The 8,994-nt window shown below is 45.0% G+C and overlaps 1 long non-coding RNA gene across 1 annotated transcript; it reads right to left on the bottom strand.

Annotated features, from left to right (window-relative positions):
* Window positions 1-6,049: 6,049 nt before the first annotated feature.
* Window positions 6,050-6,494, bottom strand: LOC119319130. Its single transcript, XR_005154361.1, has 3 exons — window positions 6,417-6,494; window positions 6,250-6,331; window positions 6,050-6,124 (listed from the first exon to the last, which is right to left on the bottom strand). It is a non-coding gene; the product is annotated as an uncharacterized LOC119319130 (long non-coding RNA).
* Between the last annotated feature and the right edge of the window lie 2,500 nt (window positions 6,495-8,994).

Below are 8,994 nucleotides of genomic sequence, written 5' to 3'. Positions count from 1 at the left end.
GGGGGGCATTGGTCACGGTTCGTGCCACGAACCGTGACCAGTGCCCCCTTTAGTCCCGGTTGGTGCCACCAACCGGGACCAATGGCCTTGTGCTGCAACGAACCGTGACCAATGCCCCCCTTTAGTCCCGGTTGGTGCCACCAACCGGGACCAATGGCCTTGTGCTGCAACGAACCGTGACCAATGCCCCCCTTTAGTCCCGGTTGGTGCCACCAACCGGGACCAATGGCCTTGTGCTGCCCCGCGCCCAAAAGTTTAGTCCTACCTCGCTAGTTGAGAGGGCTCGGGAGTGGTTTATAAGCGCTGCTGCGCCCACCCTCCCGAGCTCCTCTCAACTGCAGGCTTTCGGGCCTAATCTGTCACTGCAATGCCTGTGGGCCTATTGGGCCTGCTGCGGACCTGAATCCTGGCCCATGGTAGGGTTTCTAGTCGTATTCAGGCCGGGGTGGCCCAGTAGGTGGCATTTTTTTGTTTTTTTGTTGCTTTATTTATTTTCTTTTGTTTTTTGCTTTATTTTTTAATTCTTTATGCTTTTAGTTTTAGAAAAATTATAAACTTTTTGTTAATGCCATTAGTTTTCAAATTTTATTTTGTGATTAACTTTACTATAAAAATAGTTTTTTCCTGTTTTTTTGATTTGTTTTTTGCATTATTTATTTTCTTTTGTTTTTTGCTTTAATTTTTAATTCTGTTTGCTCTTAGGTTAGCAAAATTATAAAGTTTCTGTTAGTGCCATTAGTTTTAGAAAAATTATAAACTTTCTGTTAGTGCCATTAGTTTTCAAATTTGAAAACACTTTTTTAGTTTTTTGTTTTCTTTTTTGCTTTATTTATTTTATTTTGTGATTAACTTTACTATAAAAATAGTTTTTTCCTGTTTTTTTATTTGTTTTTTGCATTATTTATTTTCTTTTTTTTTTGCTTTAATTTTTAATTCTGTTTGCTTTTAGGTTAGAAAAATTATAAACTTTCTCTATTAGGGCATCTATTTTCACTTTGAGAGGAGCTCAACAAGACAGAGAGGGAAGGGCTTATAAACGAGTGTGAGCCCCCTTCGGTTGGCGAGGTGGGACTAAACTCGGCCCGCAACGAGGACCAACCCTTTAGTCCCGGTTTGAAAGTTGGCATGGGCCAGGGACTAATGGTCATGGTATTACGAGGGCCGAACCATAAGACATGAAAGCATTTCAAATGAACTCTGAAAAAGTGGAACGTTGGGATGGTATCATAATTTCACCCACATAGCATGTGCATGTACAAAACGGACAATGGTAGCATGTTCGTGTGTTACAAAGTTGTGGGAGAAAGTCTTCACTTTTTCTTCGCTTGTGTCATTTGCTTATTGCGCTGTAACCATGGATAATCTTCATTGTTTATCAGGATGCTTGGGTCAGCCTTGACATTGAAGGGAGGAATTTCATGAAACTTTTCATAATCTTCAGACATGTCTGTCTTGCCGTCCACTCCCAGGATGTCCCTTTTTCCTGAAAGAACTATGTGGCGCTTTGGCTCATTGTATGATGTATTCGCTTCCTTATCTTTTCTTTTTCTCGGTTTGGTAGACATGTCCTTCACATAGATAACCTGTGCCACATCATTGGCTAGGACGAACGGTTCGTCAGTGTACCCAAGATTTTTCAGATCCACTGTTGTCATTCCATACTGTGGGTCTACCTGTACCCCGCCGCCTAATAGATTGACCCATTTGCACTTAAACAAAGGGACCTTAAAATCAGGTCCGTAGTCAAGTTCCCATATGTCCACTATGTAACCATAATATGTATCCTTTCCGCTCTCGGTTGCTGCATCAAAGCGGACAGCGCTGTTTTGGTTGGTGCTCTTTTGATCTTGGGCGATCGTGTAAAATGTATTCCCATTTATCTCGTATCCTTTGTAAGTCAATACAGTCAAAGATGGTCCCCCGGACAACAAGTACAACTCATCACAAATAGTGTTGTCACCTCTAAGACGTGTTTCCAACCAACTGCTGAAAGTCCTGATGTGTTCACATGTAATCCAGTCGTCGCACTGCTCCGGGTGTTTGGAGCGCAGACTGTTCTTGTGTTCATCGACATACGGGGTCACCAAGGTAGAGTTCTGTAGAACTGTGTAGTGTGCTTGAGACCAAGAATATCCGTCCCTGCATATTATTGAGTCTCTTCCAAGAGTGCCTTTTCCAGTCAGTCTCCCCTCATACCGTGATTTAGGGAGACCTATCTTGTTAAGGCCAGGAATGAAGTCAACACAAAACCCGATAACATCCTCTGTTTGATGGCCCATGGAGATGCTTCCTTCTGGCCTAGCGCGATTACGGACATATTTCTTTAGGACTCCCATGAACCTCTCAAAGGGGAACATATTGTGTAGAAATACGGGCCCCAAGATGACAATCTCGTCGACTAGATGAACTAGGACGTGCGTCATGATATTGAAGAAGGATGGTGGGAACACCAGCTCGAAACTGACAAGACATTGCGCCACATCACTCCTTAGCCTTGGTACGATTTTTGGATCGATCACCTTCTGAGAGATTGCATTGAGGAATGCACATAGCTTCACAATGGCTAATCGGACGTTTTCCGGTAGAAGCCCCCTCAATGCAACCGGAAGCAGTTGCGTCATAATCACGTGGCAGTCATGAGACTTTAGGTTCTGAAACTTTTTCTCTGGCATATTTATTATTCCCTTTATATTCGACGAGAAGCCAGTCGTGACCTTCATACTGAGCAGGCATTCAAAGAAGATTTCTTTCTCTTCTTTCGTAAGAGCGTAGCTGGCAGGACCTTTATACTGCTTCGGAGGCATGCTGTCTTTTTCATGCAAACGTTGCAGGTCCTCCCGTGCCTCAGGTGTATCTTTTGTCTTCCCATACACGCCCAAGAAGCCTAGCAGGTTCACGCAAAGGTTCTTCGTCACGTGCATCACGTCGATTGAGGAGCGGACCTCTAGGTCTTTCCAGTAGGGTAGGTCCCAAAATATAGATTTCTTCTTCCACATGGGTGCGTGTCCCTCAGCGTCATTCGGAACAGCTAGTCCACCGGGACCCTTTCCAAAGATTACGTAGTGTAAATCATTGACCATAGCAAGCACGTGATCACCGGTGCGCATGGCGGGCTTCTTCCGGTGATCTGCCTCGCCTTTGAAATGCTTGCCTTTCTTTTGACATTGATGGTTGGTCGTAAGAAATCGACGATGGCCCAGGTACACATTCTTCCTGCATTTGTCCAGGTATATACTTTCAATGTCATCTAAACAGTGCGTGCATGTGTGGTATCCTTTGTTTGTCTGTCCTGAAAGGTTACTGAGAGCGGGCCAATTGTTGATGGTCACAAACAGCAACGCCTTAAGGTTAAATTCCTCCTGTTTGTGCTCATCCCACATACGTACACCATTTTCATTCCACAGCTGTAAAAGTTCTTCAACTAATGGCCTTAGGTACACATCAATTTCGTTGCCGGGTTGCTTAGGGCCTTGGATGAGAACTGGCATCATAATGAACTTCCGCTTCATGCACATCCAAGGAGGAAGGTTATACATACATAGAGTCACGGGATAGGTGTTGTGATTGCTGCTCTGCTCCCCGAAAGGATTAATGCCATCCGCGCTTAAAGCAAACCATACATTCCTTGGGTCCTTTGCAAACTCATCCCAGTACTTTCTCTCGATTTTTCTCCACTACGACCCGTCAGCGGGTGCTCTCAACTTCCCATCTTTCTTTCGGTTCTCACTGTGCCATCGCATCAACTTGGCATGCTCTTTGTTTTTGAACAGACATTTCAACCGTGGTATTATAGGATCATACCACATCACCTTCGCAGGAACCTTATTCCTGGGGGGCTCGACGTCAACATCACCAGGGTCATCTTGTCTGATCTTATACCGCAATGCACCGCATATCGGGCATGCGTTCAGATCCTTGTATGCACCGCGGTAGAGGATGTAGTCATTAGGGCATGCATGTATCTTCTCCACCTCCAATCCTAGAGGGCATACGACCTTCTTTGTTGCGTATGTACTGTCGGGCAATTCGTTATCCTTTGGAAGCTTCTTCTTCAATATTTTCAGTAGCTTCTCAAATCCTTTGTCAGCCACAGCATTCTCTGCCTTCCACTGCAGCAATTCCAGTACGGTACCGAGCTTTGTGTTGCCATCTTCGTAATTGGGGTATAACCCTTTTTTGTGATCCTCTAACATGCGATCGAACTTCAGCTTCTCCTTTTGACTAATGCATTGTGTCCTTGCATCGACAATGACCCGGCGGAGATCATCATCATCGGGCACATCGTCTGGTTCCTCTTGATCTTCAGCAGCTTCACCCGTTGCAGCATCATTGGGCACATCGTCTGGTTACTCTTGATCTTCACCAGCTCCCCCCGTTGCAGCATCACCGTATTCAGGGGGCACATAGTTGTCATCGTAGTCTTCTTCTTCGTCGTCTTCAATCATAACCCCTATTTCTCCATGCCTCGTCCAAACATTATAGTGTGGCATGAAACCCTTGTAAAGCAGGTGGGAGTGAAGGATTTTCCGATTAGAAGAGTAAGACCTCGTATTCCCACATTCAGTGCATGGACAACACATAAAACCATTCTGCTTGTTTGCCTCAGCCGCATCGAGAAACTCATGCACGCCCTTAATGTACTCGCGGGTGTGTTTGTCACCGTACATCCATTGTCGGTTCATCTGCGTGCATTATATATAATTAAGTGTCCAAATTAATAGAAGTTCATCATCACATTAAAACCAAAGTGCATACATAGTTCTCATCTAACAACATATAGCTCTCCAGAGCATCTAATTAATTAAACCATACATTGAAACTATGTAAAACATTTCAATGCGAAAACAAATGCGATCATAATCGCAACCAAGGTAACAATTGATCCAACGGCATAATGATACCAAGCCTCGGTATGAATGGCATATTTTCTAATCTTTCTAATCTTCAAGCGCATTGCATCCATCTTGATCTTGTGATCATCAACGACATTAGCAACATGCAACTCCAATATCATCTTCTCCTCCTCAATTTTTTTTATCTTTTCCTTCAACAAATTGTTTTCTTCTTCAACTAAATTTAACCTCTCGACAATAGGGTCGGTGGGCATTTCCGATTCACATACATCCTAGATAAATAAAATCTATGTCACGTTGGTCGGCATAATTTTCATAAACAATAAATGAACCAATAGTTATAAAGATAATATACATACCACATCCGAATCATAGACACGACGAGGGCCGACGGGGGCGGATACCAAAACCATCGCACTATATAAGATGCAATAATAAATGTAAGAAAATGATACAAGTATCTATCTAAACATACGAGTAAGAATATTTTTCCTTTTAGAAAGAAGATAAGAACAAGAGGCTCACCACGGTGGTGTCGGTGATGAGATCGGCGCGGGTGATCGACGGCGGTGAAGACGGGGACGGGGCGTGACGGACCGCTAAATCTAGACAAATCTCGAGGAAAATGGAGCTTGGAGGTCGAGCTTCGAGAGGAGAAAGCTTAAGTAGTGTGGCTTGGGCATTCCATCGAACACCTCATGTGCATAGGAGGTGAGCTAGAGCACCATAAAGCCCTCTCCCCCTCGGCCAGAAAAAACAGAGCAGTGTGCTCTGCTCTTGCGCGAGGGGGTATATATAGGCACCTCATTGGTCCCGGTTGGTGACATGAGCCGGGACTAAAGGGGAGCCTTTGGTCCCGGTTCAAGCCACCAACCGGGACCAATGGTGGTGGGCCAGGAGCGAGGCCCATTGGTCTCGGTTCATCCCACCAACCGGGACCAAAAGGTCCAGATGAACCGGGACCAATGGCCCACGTGGCCCGGCCGGCCCCCTGGGCTCACGAACCGGGACCAATGCCCACATTGGTCCCGGTTCTAGACTGAACCGGGACTAATGGGCTGACCCGGCCTGGACCAAAGCCCTGTTTTCTACTAGTGATCATCATGAGCGGCCAATGTAGAAGTATGTATGGCAATGAGTGAATGAGACGTTCCTAGTGGTGCAGGACATCGCGGGAGGACCTGAAGGCAGAGCACGTGAAAACAACGACCGACACTATCCTAACCCACCACCAGCTGTACTCCTTAACTCCAGCACCACCAAGCTCCTCCCTGATTTTGGTAATGGAACCATGTATGTAAAGGGATGATACGATAATTAAAAGAAGACAAACTCGATAATTCAAGGCTAAAAAGGGATAGTCTGAAGTCAATAGTTTGTACTTAATTTGTAATACCTTCTAAACTGCATAATCTGAATGGAAACATTAGCTTTTGTTTTGACATACCACTTCGTAACATCTTTCTTGGTCCTGGACCCTTTTCCAAACAATCAGAAAAAAAAGATCAGAAATGGATATATACATTTTTATGAAAAAATAGATAATTATCTGTGTCGCCTTACCAGGTTGGAATCTCATCTCTCACTATCTTAGCACTTCCTCATTCATCTCCATTCTCCAGGGATGCCTCATGCATCTTCAGTCCTAATACACATATATACTTTTTAGGGCTATCAAATCCAAGAAATTACAGAACTAAGAGATGAACTATTGCATAAACTAACCAGGCCCGTTAGTCATTGCACAAATTGTCAAGTGAAGCATCTCCGAACCTGTTGGGGAACGTAGTAATTTCGAAAATTTTCCTACGCACATGCAAGATCATGTGATGCATAGCAACGAGAGGGGGGGGAGTGTGATCTACATACCTAGTAGATCGACAACGGAAGCGTTTGGTTGATGTAGTCGTATGTCTTCACGGCCCGACCGATCAAGCACCGAAACTACGGCACCTCCGAGTTCTAGCACATGTTCAGCTCGATGACAATCCCCGACTCTGATCCAGCAAAGTGTCGGGGAAGAGTTCCATCAGCACGACGGCGTGGTGACGATCTTGATGTACTACTGCAGCAGGGCTTCGCCTAAACTCCGCTACAATATTATCTAGGACTATGGTGGCCGGGGCGCCGCACACGGCTAAGGAATATATCACGTGGATCAACTTGTTGTGTTTCTGGGGTGCCCCCTGCCTCCGTATATAAAGGACTAAAGGGGGGAGGCTGGCCGGCCAAGGAGGGCGCGCCAGGAGAGTCCTACTCCCTCTGGGAGTAGGATTCCTCCCCCCCCCCCCCAATCCTAGTTGGAATAGGATTCGCGGAGGGGGGGAAAGAGAGAGAGGGGCCGGCCCCCTCTCCTTGTCCTATTCGGACCAAGGGAGGGGAGGGGCGCGCGGCCCATGAGGGGCTGCCTCTTATCTTTTCCACTAAGGCCCATCATGGCCCATATAGCTCCCGGGGGGTTCCGGTAACCTCCCGGTACTCCGGTAAAATCCCGATTTCACCCGGAACACTTCTGATATCCAAACATAGGCTTCCAATATATCAATCTTTATGTCTCGACCATTTCGAGACTCCTCGTCATGTCCGTGATCACATCCGGGACTCCGAACAACCTTCGGTACATCAAAATGCATAAACTCATAATATAACTGTCATCGTAACCTTAAGCGTGCGGACCCTACGGGTTCGAGAACAATGTAGACATGACCGAGACACGTATCCGGTCAATAACCAATAGTGGGACCTGGATGCCCATATTGGCTCCTACATATTCTACGAAGATCTTTATCGGTCAGACCGCATAACAACATACGTCGTTCCCTTTGTCATCGGTATGTTACTTGCCCGAGATTCGATCGTCGGTATTCCAATACCTAGTTCAATCTCGTTTCCGGCAAGTCTCTTTACTCGTTCTGTAATACATCATCCCGCAACTAACTCATTAGTTGCAATGCTTGCAAGGCTTAAGTGATGTGCATTACCGAGAGGGCCCAGAGATACCTCTCCAACAATCGGAGTGACAAAACCTAATCTCGAAATACGCCAACCCAACATGTACCTTTGGAGACACCTGTAGTACTCCTTTATAATCACCCAGTTACGTTGTGACATTTGGTAGTACCCAAAGTGTTCCTCCGGTAAACGGGAGTTGCATAATCTCATAGTTATAGGAACATGTATAAGTCATGAAGAAAGCAATAGCAACATACTAAACGATCGGGTGCTAAGCTAATGGAATGGGTCATGTCAATCAGATCATTCACTTAATGATGTGATCCCATTAATCAAATAACAACTCATTGTTCATGGTTAGGAAACATAACCATCTTTGATTAACGAGCTAGTCAAGTAGAGGCATACTAGTGACACTTTGTTTGTCTATGTATTCACACATGTATTATGTTTCCGGTTAATACAATTTTAGCATGAATAATAAACATTTATCATGATATAAGGAAATAAATAATAACTTTATTATTGCCTCTAGGGCATATTTCCTTCAGTCTCCCACTTGCACTAGAGTCAATAATCTAGATTACACAGTAATGATTCTCACACCCATGGAGCCTTGGTGCTGATCATGTTTTGCTCGTGGAAGAGGCTTAGTCAACGGGTCCGCAACATTCAGATCCGTATGTATCTTGCAAATCTCTATGTCTCCCACCTGGACTAGATCCCGGATGGAATTGAAGCGTCTCTTGATGTGCTTGGTTCTCTTGTGAAATCTGGATTCCTTTGCCAAGGCAATTGCACCAGTATTGTCACAAAAGATTTTCATTGGACCCGATGCATTAGGTATGACACCTAGATCGGATATGAACTCCTTCATCCAGACTCCTTCATTTGCTGCTTCCGAAGCAGCTATGTACTCCGCTTCACATGTAGATCCCGCTACAACGCTTTGTTTAGAACTGCACCAACTTACAGCCCCACCGTTTAATGTAAACACGTATCCGGTTTGCGATTTAGAATCGTCCGGATCAGTGTCAAAGCTTGCATCAACGTAACCTTTTATGATGAGCTCTTTGTCACCTCCATATACGAGAAGCATATCCTTAGTCCTTTTCAGGTATTTCAGGATGTTCTTGACCGCTGTCCAGTGATCCACTCCTGGATTACTTTGGTACCTCCCTGCTAGACT

This window comes from Triticum dicoccoides, chromosome 6A (genome assembly GCF_002162155.2).
Source record: "Triticum dicoccoides isolate Atlit2015 ecotype Zavitan chromosome 6A, WEW_v2.0, whole genome shotgun sequence".
NCBI lineage: Eukaryota > Viridiplantae > Streptophyta > Magnoliopsida > Poales > Poaceae > Triticum > Triticum dicoccoides.
Note: the sequence above shows the minus strand (reverse complement) of the source record. Positions and strands in the feature narration are given on the sequence as shown.